Source organism: Colias croceus, chromosome 14 (genome assembly GCF_905220415.1).
Source record: "Colias croceus chromosome 14, ilColCroc2.1".
NCBI classification, from domain to species: Eukaryota; Metazoa; Arthropoda; class Insecta; order Lepidoptera; family Pieridae; genus Colias; species Colias croceus.
Window position 1 is genome coordinate 3377119 of NC_059550.1, and position 24220 is coordinate 3401338.

The window sequence follows — 24220 nt, forward strand, 5'->3', positions numbered from 1 at the left end:
TCGTCAGTCGACTACAATAAATATGAAAATGATTTTTAATAAAATTTAGTGAATATTAGAGATCTGACTACTTTTATCAAATTTTCCTTTGAGTAGGTATCTTTTTCAAGTATTTTCATTCGTAGGTACTTTAAAATTTACAACAATCCATTATTTACAACAGAAGTAGCTACACCTATATCAAAATTTACAATGTACACTGTACTGAAATAATTGATTTCTGATCTATAAGGTAAAGAAAACCTTCGCAATGATGCTTTTTTCTTTACTGATTCATCGTAATACCGACAAAGTTCTATTCTTGATTATTCGATATTTCCCAGAGTTTTAAAGGTATCGTGATCGTCATTAATTTGTAGAGTAATAAATAATAAATAACACTTTATTGTAGTTACAAAAATACAAAAATAACATTTACATAAATAAACTTAACAAATGTACAATTTGGCGGCCTTATCGTTTAAAAGCGATTTCTTCCAGGCAACCTTGGCACATAGGAAAAAAATCATAAAAAGGTAGTAGGTACTATTCTCATTAAATAATAATATGTCTATGTTTTAGCTTCACGTCAAATTCACGGCAATTTCAACGCAGTTGCAATTTACTTTCCCCTCAAACCAATACTTGTAGCTAAGTAGCTCACAAGAGTTGGAAACGTGATTATTTTTTCTTAAAAAAATTGCGACTCGTGCATGAAATGTACATTTAAAGTGATTTATTCATTCAAAATTTTATTAACCTATAAAGACATTTAATGGTTCCTATCTGCTGAGTTTAGTTTTAAAGTTCTCTTTTATTTTGTAAATTGAAGACTACTCAAGCACCTTTTTCAGTCCCTGAAGTATTTATAAGAAGATAATTTGAAAACAGAGATCCCAATAGAGTTCTATGAATTACTCCTACACTGATTTCGTTGGAGAAAAATTAGATAAATATAAAAACGCGTGCGCTATATCACGATCTGCATAGATTTTTCGTGTTAATTTGACGTCATATTCTATATAAAACTTTTGGTATTGTATTGTTCAAACGTATTACCATGTACTTTTTCCTTGATGAATTTTCCGAATCATCAATGAATCAGCTCAAGGATAAAACTGCCGGTTGTAAAACATTTAGTAATGTTACAACAATCAATCAAATGTGATGATTACATGAATTGAGGTCGTAAATCGTAGTAAATTCATTACACGGTATTTAGACCTCTTTTTTAACATTAAGAGCGGGGGATTTGGATATTTAGTGTAATTTTATTGAATCGTAGGTAGGTAGGTACTTGTAAATAGGGTGCTATAAGCATACGTAGTTTAAAAGTAGATTCCTACTTAGTACCTACTTACTCAATCTTTTAGATTTTTAATTAAACAATTGAAGGCCCGTGTAGAGTACGGGGTCAATGTTACCATCTTTCGCTTATACAAGGTCATAAGTTTTTTATGAATACCTCAGGTAGGTACCTGCATGAGCGCTTATGATATTTTAATATTTATCACGATGATAAACAAAATAGGTACAAGATAAGTTATTTTTTGCATAACTCTTATCCATACTTTCAAGCGGTATTCGTAAGTGTCATGCTAAATAATACTATAAATAGCCGTCATAATTGGATCTATGTTGTTCTAATAACGTATTCGCAAATAACTTGAGCGTATAACAGCCATTATACGCGTCAAATAGAGTAAAAGAAATAAAACACGTGCGCCATATTTTCACTCCTCGTGCGACGCTGTGCACACACAGCTGCACGCGTGTGTGTGTGATGTGTAAGCGACCTCCCGCTTACTGCCTACTGGATACCAAGGATTCATCGCCCACAGATAAAAAAGCGTTGATATATCTATCATAGACTATTAAGCTTTTGAAAGTTGTTAGTTTATTTGTTTTAGCTATCAGTTATGATATATTTATATAGTAATTGATATGGACATTCCGTTATTATTAATAACACAATAAATGAGTAATACATATACATATATGTATTACTCATTTATTGTGTTATTTAAACAATCAAACAAGTAATTAGCATGCTAACTGTTAAGAATGAAATTACTTTTTGGTATACTTATATAATTATTTAATTGATAACAATGTTTTTTTTAAGAAATGTAATGTAAAACATAAAACAAAAAGTTTTCCATACTTATTCGAATTTAAATTCCAACGTATCAAGAACAGTTCTTATTTCTAAATAATAAAAACACGCTTTTTCATATCTAGTATCAAATCTGAAATGTTATTTGCAAAGGCAGGTTTTTATTATAAAATAAATAACCTCGATTAAAGATGCGCCTAAACATGTTATATTGTAAGGTAACGGACAACGGTAGTGTATTCAGATAGGCTAGTCTGACCACGTTCACAAGGGCTACCACTTCCCATTAAAATCTCATGAATATTGTATGTAATTTTATTTATTTAGAAATTATGATACTAAATGATGTCGTTGCCTTAAAAAGCATGAAAGAAATTTTATACAATTTCAGTTTTAATTTTTGAATCTGGACGGCATAACGAATGCTTTGATTATTCATCGCTACAGCATACAATACGTTTGACCTACATACTACATAGTATGTTAAATGTTATTTATAATTATAATTATTAATTACGTAAGAATGACAACCCTATATACATTATATCTATTACTTGCGCACGAAACACAGCACTGGAGCGCATGTCGACTGCTTATCGTGAATAAATAATAATATATGCTTTTACTAACACTATTTGTAAAGGGTTCAAAACATTAACTCACCAGGTGGCTGAATACTTTCGACCACACGTCATGAACGAGTGCAAATTTACAGTTTTACAGTTAAAAATAATTATTTTGAAACAAACAAAATCTGCTATATCAGTGACCTACCTGATTCGATGCACTTAGTCGAATTTGAAATCAATTTAAGCACATATATAAAAGGTAAAGTAGATAGTAGAATTATTGTGAAACTAGACCGGTGTACAATCAACTAAAAAATTATCCTAAATATCCTATTTAAATACGTAGGCATATCCATACGAATATTATAAATGCAAAAGTAACTCTGTCTGTCTGTCTGTCTGTTACTCAATCACGCCTAAACTACTGAACCAATTTGCACGAAATTTGGTATAGAGATATTTTGATACCCGAGAAAGGACATAGGCTACTTTTTACCCCGGGAGATAGGATAGGTTTTATCCCGGAAATCCCACAGGAACGGGAACTATGCGGGTTTTTCTTTGACTGCGCGGGCGAAGCCGCGGGCGGAAAGCTAGTAATTAATAATTGTTTATATGTCATTAATACAATGAAGAAGTTAAATAGCTAGCTTCCAATTTTATTCTGATCATGATAAGCATAAGTCACTTTTCCATGAAAACACTCGACAATATTCGATAAATATTACACGATTAAAACAATAAGAGAAGGTCAAATTACAAAAGAATTTGAGGCTCCGGTACAATCGGTACGAGCGGTTTTCTGTACTAAGTATATGTTACAAGGTCTATTACAAATACCTAACCCTATTTTTATAAATACAATGTTTCATTTACATCTTTGACAAATGCATTTGGAAATTCCTGTCACATATAAAGTAGGTATAAGGTACCATGATAAACATTTCCAGGCTTCCGAAACGTAAATGTAGGGAACAGATAAAATACCTATATAAAAATATATGCATAACATTCAATTTTAATTACATTATAAAGTTAAGTAAATGTCTCTTAATAAATGGGGCAAAAACATCTTCCATTGATCACTTCTCTTTGTTGTTTACATGTTCTGCCAATTCCCCTCGGTTTTCTGATCACGCATTTACCTCTGTACAACGGAATAATAAAATCAAATTGATACTACAAGAAACATCCTAGATGTTCAAGACTACATACTTACGATATTTGTTCATTTCTAGAATATTTCTAGTACTAATAAAATATTGGAACTTATGCAAAAATGACTAGTTTCTTATCGGTAGTATTTAGGCATTCAGTTTGTATATTTTACTATAATATTAAATGTCACCGCATCTCCTTATATGTACTTTAGGCAATAATTATAAACCATATCTAAATGTCGTCAATTCACGGTCATTTTACGGATATTTCGTCTATTTTATAGCTTTTATTTTAAATTAAATAAGTGAAACCTTGCTACATTCGACTCTAGTGCATACGAATTTTAAGGTTAAAAGGTTAGGTAAATTTGATTTCATATCTCTTATTTTTAGGTATTCAAATTCAATAAGGACAAGCTACCATCTGTATAAAATGTAGATGTTACAAAATAATTTATATAAAACATTTCTCAAAATAAAAACATAGGTACAACACAAAAGGGTAAATCCCAAAAACATTGAACCGAAAACTGTATCTATGTCGAATAACATTGAGGGCTGAATTGTTTAAATAAATAAATAGCAATGTACGGTCGGTAACAAGAACTGGCGTGACTAGAGAGAGCGGTGTGGCCTCCACGATGACGTCACGGAGGTCGCACTGCGCTTCCTATAAGCGGCCCTATAAATACGAATACGATCTTTAGGATTAAATTATACATATTATATTATACGTAGTGTATATGAGAATATTATTAAGTTATCCTGGGAGTGCAAGAGGGAACAGGGATGTTCAATGCAATCCGACCAAAAATCGAACATAAAAATCACGTCATCTCTTTGGGAAAGGTTGTGGCTATTCTGTCTGATAGACATCAGTTTAGTAAAGAAATATGAGTATGTATATGAGTATCAATATACCAGCGAACCCCGATTAAAAACTGGATCATGAACTAATCTTATATAAAAGTTATTAATATATTATCGTAACTTATAAGGCAAAATAAAGACTATATAGAGTCAGAATTCTATCCCAAAAACTATACAGGGTTACTTGTAAAACACCAGCAACCTCGCAGGACAAAATAGCTAACATCATAAGTAACAACATTTGTTCTACGACTATCATGGCATAACGCAATAAATTATTTTTAAATGATTTTTTAAGCTTTTATTGTACTCGCTTAACATTATTTTGTAAGTCTATGTTCTATTCATTATCGAAAGGACGACGCGACGCCCCCTTACCCCTCTCGTTCGCTTCTTGTTTACGTAATTTTTGCGATGCGCGTAGAGTTTATAATATAATATTCAAACGGAAAATTAAATTAATATTTATTTTTGTATGAAAATAAAATCTAACAAATTATCAAAAGTCGTAGAACTAATGTTGTTACTTATGATGGTAGCTATCTTGTCCTGCGAGGTTGCTGGTGTTTTACAAGTAACCCTGTATAGTGTACTTACTACAAAAAACTTTATTCAATAAATTATGAAATACTGCAAATACGAAGCGACTTTTGCTGACCGTACAAAGACTGAAAGTAATTTTAGCTAGAGAGTTCAGGAATTTCCGTGTCCCGTTGCTATTGCATACAGTTGCATTAGATTCAACCAACAACTAACCATTAATACTTGAAAACTATAATAATTAATTGACATTGAAAAATAATAACTAACGTAGCGTAAAGCACGCTATGCATATTGTAAGACAATAGTATTTTGTAATAATTCTTGTTTATATTGTGACAGCATAAGTAAATTGTTTTATAAATAATTTTACTGATAAGTTACAAAATATTTGCCAATACTAAGCATTATCACTCTTATAAAATATTATTTACTGCAAAAATTAAATTAATTTATCACGAGATGTTTTGTTTAAGAAGTTTTCCTTTAAAAAATTACTATACAGTAATCTATACTAATATTATAAAGCTGAAGAGTTTGTTTGTTTGTTTGAACGCGCTAATCTCGGGAACTACGGGTTAGATTTGAAAAATTCTTTCGGTGTTAGATAGCTCATTTATCGAGGAAGCTATACATATATATATTATCACGCTACGACCAATAGGAGTGGAGTCACGGGGGTAAAACCGCGCGGAGCAGCTAGTGCCAGCTAGTACTAGATGAAAGTCTAAAGTCTAAAGAATATTTGGGAAAACCTAGCCGTCTTTGCTACAAAATATTGAACGAAAATCCTGCTAAAGTGGATGCTTCTCAATTACACAAGAACTACTGAATACTGAATGGATATTTTGAAAGGAAACTGCTGAAAAGTAGAATAAGAAAATTGGAGAGTTTTTAAGAAATTGGGGTAGGCAATGGTCTCAAAATATGTAATAAGTTTTGACATTGTACTTGGCAATCATTTCATTAATACGAAAATATGATAATTTTAATTATTCTACAATCTTATCGGTAACATAGAAATGAAGATAAACTTGTATATATTTACGTATATGTCTGTCTAACGATTACTTAATATGATATGACATATTAAATGTCACATTTGAATCATTTGATACAAGTTGCAAGACCCGGCACCACCCGGGTTGAAATTTATGTAAAGTTTTCGGATTGTTAAGAGTTATTAAGTATTCTAATCCAATTATAAACACAGATACGTATCTTCATAAATTAAAAAGCTACCAATTTTTAAGTCTAAGTTGAACGCAATTTTAGTAAAAATGTTTTACAGTTAGAAGTTAGAACCTACCGGGTTTTATCAAGCTAAAAATGCGTAAAATATAATTGATCACATAATACGGCTTATATATAATTAATTATAAACGACAACACGTGGGTGTGAGTTATGTTTTAAATAGATCTAGACAAAAATACTCTCATCGATAGGTATATTTATCACTATAAATAGGTCATAAATAAATCGGAATATTAAATGAAACACCTAGGTACAATTGTAAGTGTAACGAAAAATATGACGCCGCGATGAAATATAAAAAGCTCTCAGAAATGCGAATATTTTCCAACCATTAATTAATACAGACAGATGAATATTGATGGCGATCTTTCATTTACCGAATTCGTTTGATTTACGGTAACTTACAGCTTTGTGTTGATACTTTCTGTGTTAATTGCAACGAATCTTTTACAAATAACTTTATATTGGGTTAGGCAAAGGAAATTGTGTCTGAAGGTGAACGACATACAAGGGTATTAGTTCTGTATATATATAAATAAAATTTTTTATAATGAATTTCATCAATTCATTGGTACCATCTATATCATCATTTTGTTATGGGTAAATATAGCCTAGTAGATTTTTTCAACTTCTTTCGAATTAAAGATCGTATTAAACATCAGGCTACTAACAATTTTAAAAATGGGCTAAATATGTACCTAGTCAACCATATAGAGGTAGAATATTCACAAATTTCAATTAAAGATAAAAGCAGATTTAAAATATTATAATTTGCACCAATTATATTAGTTATAAGCAAACTTTATTAGTAACAATAAATTATGATGTTTATTACTAATTTTTACACCAGTTTAATCTGCTTTTAAATATCATACAAATAATTGAAGTAGCACGTGATTTCTACTTACATTATATTAAAGTATTTCCTCGAACAATTAGGCACTAAACCGTGGCATTTACGGTTGGTCTTCAACGAACATAAAACAACTATATATTATCTCGGTAGAAGCTATTAAAAAACAAATTGCCAGTTATGCGATAACACTTCAAACAAAACAGCAAAAATACACGGCTCGAGTAAGAAGGTTATTCGATTACAGTTATTTTACTTTAAAGTTTTAATATCAACTCCATTCTCTAGTACGTCTACAATAAACAATTTTGTATTTTGATATGTAAAAATCTACTTATACGATTTTTAATGCATTTTTGTGAAAGTAATTTAGTAGATACTTGTCATTGATGCTTTTAGCGCTTTGGGACTTAATTATAAATACCTAGTAAATTAGTAAACCCCTGGGCTTAAATATCTAAAATATAATTGATGATATTAACGGAAATAGTTAGGCAAATAGTTTTAATATAGGTATTACAGAATATAATGTATGAGATGATACGCTGTATGACTACTGACTAGTTGTTACGTATTGGCCACTAGCGGGTAATCTCATTTGCGGCTGAATGATGCATTATGTAACAATAGTTGCCAGTATCGTCTACTGAGGCGTTTTTATGCACTTAGAAAACAATAAAATATCATAATGTTAATAACATAAGACTGTCTGTTAGCGTTTCTGTATAATTTAATCACGCGCAATTTAACCGTAGACTAACTCGAATCGATGCCTAAACGCTAAAATATTAGAGAAATATGAACAGCGGGGAGGAAACTACGATTAAGAACAAATATTATGAAAAATATGTAGAGCAGGCGCCCGTATTGCCCTCTAGCGGCGATGACTTGAAACTCTTTTCTCACGTACACCGGTCGCTTCCTCGACCAGTTGGCCAACCGGTCGGCGGATTTGGCTTTGAAAAGTTTTCGCTTTACGGTTGTGGAAGCGATGGTTTTGGGAATGAAACGATATTGTGAGCGGGAGACAGGCGTTATTATCATTACGTAGCATGTTTTATTCCGTTTATGTATTTATAAACTTTGATTAATTCACCGTAGGGGATGCCTTTTTGGCAAAAATAATATGCGCAATTTATAAATAGGTATATAAAATATAAATGCGAACTACTAATATCACGTACCTACCTATAAAAACTAACTTAAACTGCTGGATATCATAGTAGATACAATAACTATCTAGTATCTACATAATAAATGATTACCCATATCATATAAGTATTCAATATTCATATCTTACACTACTTATTAGTTATTTACATAATTGAATAATGAATATGTATCATGTACCTAAATAAGAATAATTGACGACGCAAGCTCCGCTTTTTCAAAGAAAGCCTTGGAACCAAAAATGATGTTCCATATATGTACACTACTCTATAATAGGAAGCCAAAAAAATATAATATGACGATTGTATCAAAGCATCACGCTTACTTCCCGTTTAAGGAAATATCAGTCGACATTGATTTTGTGAATATCAATGATCTTCCTGTTGTTACGTAGTTTATCAATTACACAACCTCTTATAAACAGATTTAATATCTTATTATATTAATCTAATTAGTTAATAATATCTATCGTAAACTATTGTAATTTAAAAGCTCTAGTTAAATTTTTACATTCCATTAAAAAAAAAGCGTCGGCGGATAAAATATTGGGTTTTGCGGTTGAAGATATAATTATCTTTATAAAGAAGTAAATTAAATTGTCAACGCTGAATTAGAAATTAATATTATTATGTATCTAAGTAAATACTTATAATTTTAGAGCCACAAGGTCAAATTGTGAAAACAAGTCTATTCTTTTTCTATATTTACCGAATTAAAAATACCTACAAAGGTGTTTTTGGTTTGAACTTCCTTTACCACGCAACGGATTAACGGAATAATGTGATTTTTGCAGAGAGATAGTGAAAAGCACCCGAAAGTGATTTATGTTACTTTTTATCTGCGTACCACGGTGAGAAGCAAGACTGAGTGTAGATATAGACATATTATAAGTTTAGTACATATAATAATTATTTCACAAGTACAAATTTATTTGAAAATAAAGTGAAAGTTAACAATACTAAAAAGTAAACTTACGAACGTTATACACACAACTTTGTTTTAGAACGAAATAAAAAACGTTATCTTTAAATGTCATATCTTTTTCGAAATAAGTATTAAAGAAACTAAGAAACTATGTTTGTTTTTATTATTTTAAAGTTTATAGTTGAGATTAATGGTATTGATAAGAATAAATTATAATTAAAGCTGTTTATCAAGTAGGTATATCGAAACATACAAAAAATAAAATATTATGTTCTCTTCGATGCAAATATTTTCATAAATTACACAAAGAGAGCTCGTGAAAAAAGATATAAAAATTCTTCCTTCAATACGATCACATACCTAATGGCATTTTAAAACAAATGTTTAAATTTATTTTTAATGATATCGCTAAGTATTTAATGAGTAAAGGAACGGAAACATGATACAAACAATTATTCATAAGCATTGGAATTGATACTCTATACAAGAAATTATACGACTTATTTTCGATTGTCGATGAACTCAAATTGGAAGTCAAGCTATTATGTGACTAAATGCAATCAGAAATAAAACTTTAAGACAAATTTAACACTGACTAGTTAGCTTGATACAATTAGTGTGAGGTTTGGATGCAAATGCTAACAATGAAGATCAGAGCAGACGTAGCTATTCAATACATATTATCAATAACTTTAGAGTTTAGAATAATTTATTTATTTTTATAATAATAATAGTGTTTATATTTGTTTTTATTGTGTAATACTACCTAATTTCTTTGAAATTAACTTAATACAATATGAAAATAATGCTACTACTAGGTACTACATAATAATGTTTAAAGGTCGAGAAGTTTAAAAATTCAAAACACCCCTAAAGTAAATTATTTTCATTAATTTATATTAAAAAGAAAGTAATTCTTAAATTGAACGCCTTGACATTAAACGAATCTTTCAATGTCGAAAAGGGATCACCATTAATCAAAAGAAAGGGGAAGAAAAACAAAATATGAAGAGTTTCTGTTCGTCACTATTACTATAAGAGTGTATAAATCAAAATATTTTAAATGTCCAGTAGCTATACAAAAACTGGTTTAACAAACAACATTATTCGATTACACATGAAACTACAAAAAAGCCAAAAAATAATATCAAAAATCTTAACTTCCTTGATCATAACCGCTCAGCTATTTTGCAGTATTTTAAGGACATAAAATATTTTTACCTTTTGTCATTTCCAAGTACGAAATAAACAAAGAATTTTATACATAATGCAATTCGTAGTGTCGTGTATTATTTTGCAATTATCTATAAACAGTGCGATAAGCAGGCCATGAACTTATAATTATGATTATTTGTAAACAATTAAATGGGATATGATAGTACGATGTTCCAAGGATTTTTATTGATTTAAATGGAAAAATATATTTTTTCAGATATTTACATATGTTTTTTTTTATATTTTATGATATACCTTTTATAACAAACTTTTTCTATGTAGGTACTTAATCTATAAATTATAATAATTTAAATTATTTTCTTATTAAGGTACCTAGGGTCATTGCGCCTGTTCGCGTCCACCTGCCTATTCGCGTCCATTTTGCGGATATCTTTTAGAAAATTCACGAAAATAAGTACCTATACTTTATGTAAAATTGTTATAAGAAAAATTTCCGATAATACCTCAATGTATAAGAGACATATGCACACTTATTCAAAATATGCCTGCGCACCGCCTATCGTATTTAAAAAAAAATATTTAATTTTGACTATTAAACGAGAGAGCTAAAACGCGCGGGATTTTGAAAAAAAAAATAGTGTGCAGCGTCGCGTTTGACGGTAAGTATCTTATTGTTAAATGTGAATTTTTGAATATGTAACTGTTTCTTTACTTTGCTAACAAAACATGGAATAGTATGGATTATAAATCAGCTTATTTCTTTTACAATTAATAGCTAAAATAAGGTGGACGCGAATTACTACACCGAATTTGTACAACTTCCATTTTGCGTCCACGGTGGGCGCAAACTATACCTATAGTGCATAACAATAGAACATATTGCGTCCACATTGTTTTTCATTACGTAGCAATGAATTGTTTGTTAAAATATGTAATTTATAATAGATTGTAAATTTTTTACTAAGACCACAAGTTGATAATTTAAATTTTCATTCAAATTAGCAAATTTTTATGCTATTTTTTCATTTTAAAATGGGTATTCCAAGAATGAGACTAGTATCTTTGAGAATGAGAGTCAATAAGTTTGTGGTTAAGAAAATAATATAAACAAAAAAGAAATTTAATTCATTAGAAACTAAAAAATAGGGTAGAGGTGTAGGTAATCTTAATAGAACTGATTATTATTTATTTACATAACGTAACGTTGTTTTTTGTTACTTTTTAGTTCTATTTATGATGAAAAGATAAATATAAATAAGTTTTTCCAGTTTCCTTACAGTGAATTATATTAATAATAATGTTGATTTTAGGGTTCTGAACCTCAAAAGGAAAAACCGGAATCCTTGAAGGATCACTTTGATATCCGTCCGTCTATATGTCCGTCTGCCGGTCTGTCTTTCTGTCAAGACGCTTTTTCTCAGTAACGCGTTCAGGTATAAAGCTGAAATTTATATTGAATACTCAAGTCTACGGTCCCATGAAGCAGTAAAAATCAAACTTATAAGCCAAAGAATTCAAAAGATACAGCCGTTTATGCTGCAAATTTCGACATTCGCAAGGGAATCAAAACCTACAGGGTACTTTACGTGAACACAGACACTTGAAGTTTGGTACGAAGCAACGTCTTATAACACGAATAAGGGAGATATTGAAAAAATAATCATTTACAGTTAAAACATATGAAAAAAAACAGGTTAATACGTCGGAACCCTCGTTGTGCGAGTTCCACTCGAATTTGGCCGGTTTTTATTAAATAACTATATTCGTAAATAAATAATTTATTAAAATCTAATTTTTATTTGCATTAATCTGATAAAATATCACCCAATACACTCTTAATTCTTTTTCTAAGCTGGTGGACGCGAACTGGTCCACGGGTGGACGCAAACTGGAATTTTTGGACGCGAACTGGGTAAAACGCCTAATTCTGCTATTTATCTAGATAAATAAAAACCACATGATATTTCCAACACAATTGAAAGTAAATATTATAATAGACTATGTAATGAACACGTTACATAAATTTTGCGTTGAAATTTGTTCTGGAACATTTTTATTTTCTCCTTCAAACTTTCCAACTGCACTAAGTGGACGCGGACTGGCGCAATGACTAACACTTCTTACATCAATATTTAATAATATAAAAAACATACCTAGCTATAGAACAATAAGTGAAACAAATGAGTAGTAGAAGATTGATATAAAAGTTTGTCAAAAGGCCTTTGGAACGCAAAAACTAAAAATATAAGAAGGATTATATTCGTAAATCCACGTCCTAATAGACAATTGAAATGTACACTATGTAATTAAAATACTTTGATATAAATAATAAATTATTAAACCATTCCCTGTCACCTACGTAAATATTTAATTGTATAACAGGAATAACTAATAATTTAATTCGAATATTTTAACAAAGGTTTATGATTAAAATCTTACGCCCTTCATTAGTGGTGAGAAATGATTTATATTTCAATGAGGACTTTTTGTTTGAAAATAAAACTAAAAGTAAATTTTCAATAAATTATTGCTCTAGTAGTCTAGTACAAGTAGGTCACTGTATTGTTGAATATTAACAGCTATGAACGATAATAATAATTATTAGTTATTACATGTTTTTCTTTACGAAATTCTTCAATAAATTGAAATAAACATTAATATTATTAGAACTAGAAAAATATACTGGTAATTATTAAGTATGAAGGCATGAATGATATAGTACAACTTATATATCTATACTAATAATATTAGAAAAGCTGAAGAGTTTGTTTGTTTGTTTGAACGCGCTAATCTCGGGAACTACTGATCCGATTTGAAAAATTCTTTCGGTGTTAGATAGCTCATTTATCGAACAAGGCTAGGCTATAATCATCACGCTAACGATCAACAGGAGTGGAGCCACGGGGGTGAAACCGCGCGGAGCTGCTTATAGCTTTTTACCGTACTAGTCGGTGCCCGTAACCTCGTTCATAAATTTAGTGTTTTGATTAAAGATAAATATTTTTAACACATTTCAAGAATTTTAGTTGTCAATTGAATAAAAAAAACTATAAAAAATTCATTTTCATAATTAATAAAAAGAATTGGTCTTTTAGGAATGTAACCTATAGCAGTTATCGACCAGTCCATATATTTTATTCCAGTATATAATAATCTTCATTGCCTTGATTAAATACACTTAAAAAAGTTACCATTTATAAGCAAACATAATATTTATTACACAGTGCAAAGGAAAATTCAATTGTTTTAAAATTTACCAAATACACATTTTAAACAACGTATTTAAATATGACGGAGAGTTGTTGAATCTGATTTACTATAAACATGTTCAATGCAACAAGGTAATAAAAAATTTGCATGTACGAGCCTCGCTTTTGTCAGTCATGGCCACACCTTTTTTTTTTTTTTTTTTTTTTTTTTTTATAGTGGAGAATGCATTTAGGCATACCCAGGGCACTCGGGGAAAGAGCCCTGGGTTATGTCGGACTCACCCAGCTGAGTGCAGGGACCTACCGACTAAACTCCACTGTGTTCCGCCGTGCCGCTTTATAGACGGGGCCGCGGGTATTCGGTAGAACCGCGTCCGCAGACCCGTCAGCGGCAGCCTATCTCCAGGCCCAACGCGAATGTGGCGGGAGGCCGCCAGGTCTACCTTCCTGGGGGGGCGGCGTGAGTGGAACACTTCTCACGCCGCCTCTCCGCACCGGATGATGGATTATATCCCCGTTCCACCATCCGGTGCCCATCATCAGGGAGGCAGGTCGCGACCGTGTAAAGCGGCCGCGACACGGCGACGACGCCCAATAGGACGACGACGCCGAATCGGATCCGAGGAAGGGTTTCTCTCGCGGGCCCGCTCTGCCTCCTCCTTCTGCGACATCACATACTCGCAGTATGTGATAGCCGCGGACCACGATCTGTCGCCACCAACCATTTTGCGAACTATGGAAGGCAGGGAGAGATCAGGGCCGACGACTGCGACCAGGCGAGCTCGGGGCTCTGACCACGCGGGGCACACGGCGAGAGTGTGGTCTGCCGTGTCCTCCGGACAGTCGCACCAATGACAAGCCATTTGCGGCTCCCGTCTGGCGACTTTGCACAGGTACCGCCCGAAACAACCGTGTCCGGACAGTACCTGTGTCAGGCGGAAGGTGATGGCCCCATGCCGCCTGTCGCACCACTCACGTAGGACCGGTCGGATTGCTTCGACCGTTCTTACTCCTGCGCTGGGCTCTTCGAGCCGACGTTTCCACTCAATGAAACGCCGCTCGAGAGCATCAGCCCTCCATTGCTGGACCTGCTCCAGATATGGGTTGATCCCATGCGATCTAGACGCGGCGACGCGGCGATAAACGTCTGCCAGCATTTCGGCGTCCAGGTCCCACGGGGGCGTCCCCGCCATTACGCACGCGGCCTCGAAGGACACCGTGCGATATGCCCTCACGATTCTGAGTGCCATGACCCGCTGCGGTCTACGCAATAGGGGTCTGGTACGGGCGCTCAAAGAGTCAGCCCAAATGGGCGCACCATAGAGGGCCATGGAGCGAATGACGCCGGTGTAAAGACGACGGCACGCACCCCCAGCCCCTCTAAGATTCGGGAGCAGACTTCCAAGTGCCCCGGCCACCCCAACAAGCCGGGGGGCTAGGCGACGGAAGTGCTCCACGAATGTCCAGCTGCTGTCCAACACGATGCCCAGATAGCGCAACGTGGGACCAACGCTGATGGACGCACCGCCCACCTGGATTGCTGATCCAGCAGCCTGCGCCCTTCGACGGCCACGAAACAAAATCGCCTCTGACTTGTCCAGGGCCACCTCTAGACCAAGTCTTCTAATGCGGCGCACAACTTCCGCCACCCCAGCGGTCGCAAGGAGGGCCGCGTCCCTATACGAGGCCCCACGCGCAGTCACCAGGGTGTCATCCGCATAGCAAAGCACGCTTACACCCGGGAGATAAGTGGCGCGCAGGACCCAGTCGTAACCGATGTTCCACAGGAGAGGCCCAAGAACCGAGCCCTGTGGAACACCGCACGACATTTCCTTTTCCATCCATCCACGGCGTGTGGGGTACGCCACAGCCCTCTCTGATAGGTAGGACTGCAGCAATCGCACCATGTACTCGGGCACGTTGTGATAGCGGAGCGCCTCAATTACGCAACTCCATGGTAGCGTGTTAAAAGCGTTGGCGATGTCAAGAGACACCGCCAAAAGCACTCCACCTTCATCAGCCACATTGTCTGCGAGTTCACGCAGCGCAGCGATCGCATCAATGGTGGACCGTCCCCGGCGGAATCCAAACTGGTTTTCGCTCAGGTCCGGCCCCACTCCCTCCAGGTGGTCGATGAGGCGAGCTGCGAAAACGCGCTCAAAGAGCTTGCTCACCTCATCGAGCAGCACGATCGGCCTGTAAGCCGAGGGCGAATCGCGCGGGCGTCCGTCCTTCTGCAACAGGACCAAATTCCCGGTCTTCCACCTCCGGGGAAATTGGCCCTGTTGAAGGCATTCTGTGAAGAGCTGTTCCACCCTGGGTCCAAGTGACTCTAGCGCCAGTACCCAAGCCCGCCCTGGGATACCATCAGGGCCGGGGGCAGTCTTTTTTGCTTTGAGCCGCTCCACTGCCACTGCGAGCTCGTCACGCGTGACCACCGGGACATTTTCATCAGCATACTCCTCCTGCACAGTCATTGTGGATACCATCGGCGGGGGAGAATGTCTTCCCCGATTCGGAAACAGGGACGTCACCACCTGCTCCAGAAATCGAGGCTCCAGAGTTTGAGATAGGGGCGGGGCCCAAGGGCGAAGCTTTTGCCTCACCCTCTTGTAAGGCCGACCCCAGGGTTCATGGTTCAAACCCTCGAGCATCTCCTCCCATGCGCGAGTTTTTGCTGTGCCTATCGCGCCCTGGAGAGACACGATACAGTCTCTGTAGACGGCGTATAACCGCGCCTCCTCCTCTTCGTCACGCCGTCTACGGCGTCTATGCCTGGTGTACGCCCGCCTCGCAGCTACGCAAGAAGCGCGTAGCTGGGTGATATCGGCGGACCACCAGTACATTTGTCGCCTTCGTGGAACTGACCGCACTCTCCGCATGCTCGCGTCGCAGATTTGCGCCATTGCATCGGCAAGCCAAGTGGCCTCCTCCTCCACATCAACACCGTCACCCTGCGGCGTCGGGAGCCAGGCTTGCACTATGGCAGCTTCAATGAGAAGCTCCCTATCTAGGCTTCCAAGCGCCCAGCGCGGACGGCGTTCACTAGTGAGGAATCGACTGTGAGCCGTCGAGGGCGTGGAGACGCTGAACCGGATGTAGCGGTGATCCGAAAGCGTCTCCACGTCCACCAGAACCCTCCAGTCCTGAATACAACGAGCGAGAGCGGGGCTCGCGAAGGTGATATCTACAATAGAGCCACCCCTCTGTCGCACGCATGTCAGCTCTGTTCCGCGGTTAATAAGTGTTAACCCAGAGGCGACCGCCCAGTCTGCAAGCAGAGTACCTCGCACGTCACCTGCCCGGCAACCCCAAGACACGGACTTGGCGTTGAAGTCCCCGGCCAGGAGAACAGACATTGGCTGCGCGAGGTCGATCATATCTCTCAACACGACGAGGAACTCCTCGAAATCAGCGAGACAGCGATTTGGCGAGAAATACACCCCCACGACGGTGTATCCGTTAATTACCGCTGATACGCAGCCCCGTCGCCTGACCACTCGCTCTATTTGTGTACCGCCTTGTGCAACTAGTGTCACCAAGCTATCCAGATCACCCGCCCAGTTATCCCAGGCGGGGACATTGTACGGCTCAGACACAATCGCCACATCAATCTCCCACTCTGCCAGGCTTTGGAGTAAAAGATCCTGGGACCTAGCACAGTGGTTGATATTGGCCTGTAGGAAACGCAGTGGGGCCATTACTGCGTTTCCATAGCTGCCTCCGTTTGCGGCACCTCAGCAGGCACCAGAGCAGAGCGTGATGGAACCCGAGCGCCATCTTGCTTCCGCATTCCGCCTTTTTTTGGCTTGGGGGCCTTACAGGCTAAGCTTCCAAGTCGATGTTCTGCTGGTCGCTTTGCTTCTGCACAAAGGGCGCAGTGAGCAGTGGTAGCAGAGCATTCACCCGCTTTGTGGCCCATTTCACCGCAGCGGAAACAAATGGTACTCCGATCCTCGAGTGATGAGCACGTAGCACTTACGTGGCCTAGCTCCTGGCAGCGGAAGCAGCGTAGGGGCTTCTGCTCGATTAATGAGACCTTTGCGGAAACCCATCCCACCAAAACGTGCCCCACCTGCGCCAACTTTTTCGCCGCGGTCACCGGACAGCTCACCCAGGCTGACATTGCGCCCCGAGGGCCAGAACGCAGAGCACCACACTTTACGTGCTCGACGGAACACTCCCCTGCGTGTGAGACCGCGACCGCAATGTCTTCAGCAGAGGCCGAGTCATCCAGGCCAGTAATTCGCAGCTCTGCGCACTTCACTGGCCTGGTCACCTTCACATTATCCTCGCCTAATACCTCCCGCAATTTGGTGGCTAGAGCATCCGCTTCCTTTGTGCTGGAAGCACCAGGTACCTCCAATATCCTGGCACCGGTAACACCACGCTTAAAGCGCATCGCACCAATGCCGATCTCCCCAAGATCGATCCCACGCCGCGCCTCCATCATGATCTTGGCATAGGTTATGCCACGCTCCTCCGCTCCCGGCTGAAGGGTCAGGACGACAGCCGAGGAAGAGGGAACGTGGAGCTTGTGTCGCTTTTTGCGAGACTGCGCCGCAGGCTTCTTAGCCTTGGCCCCCTTTGTTTTCTTCCCGCCCTTCCCGACAACAGTCCATTCTTCTTTTGGCTGCTGTTGCGGGAGGGGGTCTGAGGATGGGGCTGATATGGAGGGCGCGACTTTGCTGGCGGGTTTTGAGTTCGCCGCGCTTTTCGACGCCGCTTTTTTCTTCTTGTTGGCCTTCGGCTTCGGCTTCATGGCCGTCGCTGCAACCTGTACCGCCACTTGCTGCTTTAAAGCAGTCTTCCCGACTGGAGCCGTAGCATGCTTCACGGCCCGTTTTGGAGTGGACCCCGTCGCCGATATGCCCGGTTGCGGTACCGAGGCAGCCATTGCATACGTTTTTTCTGCTGGTGGTAGGAGAGTGACAAGGTCCTGGGTCGCCTGTTGGACGCCCTCCACTGACGCTCTCCTGTTATCCGCCGCCAGCGCCGGTCTTAAGCGCTTAGCCGGCGGCAGACGCTCCTCTAGGGCCTCAAACCTGGCGTTAATCATGTCTCCAACCTGGCGCAAAATGTCAGCTACCAGATCAGCATCAGGTTCCCGCGGTTGAGGACACACTTGTACGCTTTGCGGGGTCTTCACCTTTTCGAGCTCCCTTTTGAGGGAGTCGATCTCGGCCTGTAGGCGGGAGTTGTCCGCCTGCAGAAGCCGTGTCTCCTCAGAGACTGTCAGCCGCTTGAATTGTGCCACCGACAGTTCAATGTCATCGTGCGCCAATTTGAGGACTTTTTTGAAAGTTGTCTTCAAATTGTTTGACCTGGACCGCACCTTCTCAATGGCGGCCAAGTTTTCCGCAATTCGGAGGCTAAGAGCCTCCGCCGTGTTCCCTTCCTTTATTGGTATGGGGGGGAGAGGAGCGCTAGCACGCGTCGCCTCGATGCGCTCAGCGCACTCCGCGACTTCCTGCTCAGCCTGCAACTCTGTCTCCAGTTTGCGCGCCGCGTCCAGTTTGGCTGCACGCCGAGCGGCGCACGTACCCGGCGTGCGGCCCTTCCCTCTTTTTGATGTTTTTTGGCAAGGGGTTTTTGAATCCCCAATTCCATCCTCTGAATCTGAACCGGAGCGGCTCCTATCCAGGGACCTCTTCCGCCACAGCCTTCCTTTTTCGTAGGAATGCAGATCCACCACGCTGTTGGCTGAGCTTGATTTTGAAAGCACCACAGCTCTCGTCCTTCTTGTCCTAACGTCATCCGAATCATATTGTCCATCATTGTCCATATTTATTTTGCTAAAGTCGTCGTTAAATGGGGCCGGGTTAAGTGACATATTTGTTCCCACGAGTATGGGGGATATAAAAAGTCCGTCCGGGCGGTGCCCCCTGCACCCAGATAACCCTTATACACCATGGAGGTCGGGCGGTATCCATGGGAGGCCACAGCTAAAGCTCACGCACTCCCGAGCCAAACTGTCCAAAAGGGACAGGAAATCCACGCCGCTGGACTGAAAACGCAGATTTGAGGGTTTTTGATGAGGTGTCCTTCCTCTCGAACCAGCCAGTTAAGGCAAGCCCCCTGGTCCGTCGTAGCTGCTAGACGTGACAACAACACTACGACGGGTAACAGGTTGCCCGACGGGAGGCCGAAGCCCCTTACCAGACGCCAGAAAACCTGCCGCCCAGCCCGCCACGCCGCGATTGTAGCAACCGCCATCCACCGCTGCAGAGCAGCCCCTCGCCCAGTAGGACTAAAACGTCCGCAACCACTGGTTACCATACGTCGCCGCCAACAGCAGCACTGTTCGAACTCGAACCCAGCAACTGCACAGGGAAACTCCCTGCAGAGCAGAAATTGCGACGAAGGCACATAGCCCTCGAGTTCCTCCAAGCTGATTTTGGTCCGCGCCGGCAATACCTCCGGTACCCCCCATATCTGGGAGGCCTCCCCCTATCCGCCACCTGGGGACGCGCCCGATAGGAGACCAGAAACTCCACACGGGAGTCATGGCCACACCTAATCTATAATGAGCGATATAGCTCACGACTCTGGAATAAGAAAATTTTAATGATTTTTTATTTTTATTTATTAAGATTACAATATTGGGCAAAAAACAATTACATGCAATGTTACTCGTATTTTGTTTTTTATATTTTTCACTAGCTTTCCACCCGCGGCATCGCCCGCGCAGTTAAAGAAAAACCCGCATAGTTCCCGTTCCCGTGGGATTTCCGGGATATCCTAATCATAACCTATCCTATGTCCTTTCTCGGGTATCAAAATTTCTCTATACCACATTTCATGCAAATTGGTTCAGTAGTTATTTAGTTAAGGCATGATTGAGTAACAGACAGACAGACAGAGTTACTTTCGCATTTATAATATTACATAGTATGGATTTGAGACAATTTTCTATCTGTTTTTTTATTTTTTTTTTTCAATTGAACAAAAGGTATCAGACAAATGAAATAAACAGAAATTATTGAGCTATAAAACTTTAATTTCTATGTTAGGTATTTTCTATGTCCAGTTTGCACTTTATTAGGAGTTTACTTTTTCAAAATAAATAGCCCTTTCGTTACGCGTCATAATGAAAAAATGGTCTCGTTTTAAGGTTCTCCTTTTTGAATTTAATCAAATTCGTAAGGATAAGCCGCCAATGACTAAAATCGGATACATTTGGGTTCAGTACATTCACAATTGAAATTACAATGCTCTCAACCCCTAATAAAATCGTTAGCTACGCCATTAAACTTTGATTCAAGGTCAAATGTCTGTTGCTATGTTGATGAGAACATGAGATATTCAAGAAATTAATTATAAACGTAGGTAAGGGACAAAATATGTTTGTAAAAACTGTGGTTACAGGATGACAGATTAGAAAACAACGTTATTATTTGTAAAATAGTACCTAGTTCCGAAGTGCCGAATACTTACATTATTATTATTATTTATTAGTTCAATATAATTACTTATGACTATGATGAAATGCACATATAAATATAAATCAGTTTTCATAACTTACGCTATAATAAATAGGTACCTAAGCGTTCATAAAAATTCAACATCAATATAAACTTAAACTTCATCAGAATAAAACACAATCCGAAGAAGATATTGTTACATTTTAAGACCAACAAGAGTAATAAACTTTCAATAAAAGATAAATTTTCCAATGTTCATTTAGCAACATAACAGGAATGTGTTAACAATAGAGTATTGTTTGCGAACGTAAATCAGCTTTATGCGTTTGGCATAAAGTTAACTTTGGCTTATTCAGTAACTCGTCTACAACACGGCCACTGGTCATTACGACCATTACATGATTTACAAGATAAGAGGGCTATTTCTAATTTTGACTAATGTGCCAATATGTGCGAATTGTAACAAATTATTTAATTTTATTACTTTGTGCGTATTCAGTATCGTATCAAATAAATTTTCAACAACTAACGGTTAATTTGATGAATTTCTAAAACCCGAGTTTTTTTATTTAAAATTATGTAACGGTGTAGGTAGTGTAGGTACACTGTAGACACACGCTGACGTGAATTACGAATTTATTATAATTAATTTTATTTATTATTGTTTTCTTGCGTAATTAAAAGTACTTTTCTTGTATTGAATAATATTTACTTTCACAAAACTTTATCAACTAACTAAGTGTTAAATACGATTTCCGAACAAAGAGATTATTTGCCTTACTAGATCAACGAAAACTAATTTGAAAATATAAAGAAACAATTATATGGGGAACGTTCACGCAGCTTGTGCAATTAAACCAGTTTTATAGTACAAGTAACTAGCATCTTCACTACGCTCATGTACTTTTGAATTTATTTTCCCCTCATGAAATTCAACTCAAATCAAATATTATTTGCGTGTGGGATGAGTCACTTATAAATTAGAGCAGCATTACTTGCGGCTACTGGGCAACGAGTATAATGCGACCATGTTAAGTGAATAATATAATACGGCAGGATTCGAAATCGGACTGGAGCACAGATTAAACAATGTTGTACATTGGACAATGGTTAACTGTCAAACTAATAGATGTTATTTCAAATGTATATTTTAATCTAGCTATCTAATTTCTTCTTATTTGTACATATTTGATATTATGAACTTTATAGCAATTTATAGACTGAAACATACCTATTACATGTATGTTAGGGTATCAGTGCCACATATTTAAAATTCCATTATTTCAAAATTTAAGAAAATTGACATGTGCATAGCTAAGTGCTTGTCTAACTTTTTTTTTCTTCTATTTGCGTTTTTATAAAGTAAATTTTACAATAAAATATAATAGGTATTTAACTTTCCAATAGGTATTATGTACCTAGATTGATTGAATTGTGGTCACAAAAATTGGTTTCATTGGTTTCAGCTTTTAGTTGCTTAATGTCCAAAATAAATTTATTTTCTGTTTTAGAATTCGAATTATTATCTGTCCTTCGATCTACTATATTCTACTATATTATGATTTTGTACTATGTTGACCTAAATTATAGAAGGTCGTATTGTTGCGGAACCAAAATGCATTATTTCAAATTCTACGAATTTATTCAGAGTGAACAAATAATGTATAGAAATTTAAATAAAACTATTTTTCATGTAAGGTGATACTGATGAGTTTTATCAACTAAGGTAGGTAGGTACCTAGGTAGGTAGGTATCTATATAATTTTGAAGTGTGTACCATTACCTTAATTATGATTTATTAATTAAGCAATGCGTAATTAATAAAAAGCTTGTGAAGGTACCTATAGGACATAGGTACGTAAGTATCTAGAATCAGTGTACAAAAAGAGAGGCCTTGATGTGACAAAGAAAATAGGTAGGTACGGGTTTTCTTAATATTCTTATTATAGGTACCTAACTTAAGTAATGACAATTATAATTAACATTAACTAAACTAAATAGCAATAGTTGCATCATTTTGATGAAGTTAAAATAATAAATCTTTAATGAGAAACAACTTATTAATTCATAATCAGCACATGGGTAGGTATTTAGTTATAAAGACATGCAAAAAAAAATTAACGGATACAATAACATGATTGCTTAACTGTCCCTTACATTTTTAAACATTGTTCTTATTTGACAGGGAAAGTTTGGGATTCTAATTTCTTGTTTTAATAATCGCATAGCGATTGGTTACGTCACCACCGTCACCCCCCCTCCCCGCTCCCCGCCCCGGCCCCCACCTCACCCCTCGTCTGAAATGCCTCTTATCAATCATGATGAGATTATTAAAAAGATCAAAGTTTTTACGACACGTTTATTTTAATTTGCTACTTAGTAATGTAATCTTTTTGTTTTGTTTACATATTATGGTAAGTTGTTTGGGTCGTTTTTTTTAAATATAGGAATTGCAAGGAATGCCATTTTTTCAGTTCAACAGCTAATAATACTAGAATACAACTTAACAAAACATCTGTTAAGTGTAGTTAATTAGTAAGTAACCGGTTGTCCAGAAGTTTGAAATACAATAAAAGTAATTGATATACTTTTAAGTGTTTTACGAATTCGTCTCCGCATACAAATGACCAGTTTCAAGTCTAATTTAAACTGCTCATAATTACGAACGTCAGTTGAGCTGATGCTATATCAATTAGTGCGTGCCAGATGCCTTTCCACGGGAAACCTGTTTCGGGTCTTATCGTTTGAACCTTTGTTTCTTTCACCGTCCTCATACTGAATATCTAATAAATAGTCGTTAGAAAAAATATCCGGTCCAAAAAGTTAGCCTACCTGCTAATTAGACAAAGAGCGAGCGATCGCTTACAGTGACACAACACAACATGCACACACTAACACATGTAAATAGACGAGCGCGGGAATCGTCGAGTGTAGGCGGCGAGACGTCACGCTCTCGCGTCTATCCACAGGCGTTT

The 24220-nt window shown here is 37.7% G+C and overlaps 1 protein-coding gene across 1 annotated transcript in view; it reads right to left on the minus strand.

Moving 5' to 3' along the window:
* Positions 1-24220, minus strand: part of LOC123697209 — a 56166-nt gene extending 31946 nt beyond the window's left edge. Inside the window, exon 1 of the mRNA XM_045643642.1 lies at positions 24078-24220. The gene's annotated coding sequence lies outside the window, so the exon portion shown is untranslated. The remainder of the gene's footprint in view (positions 1-24077) is intronic.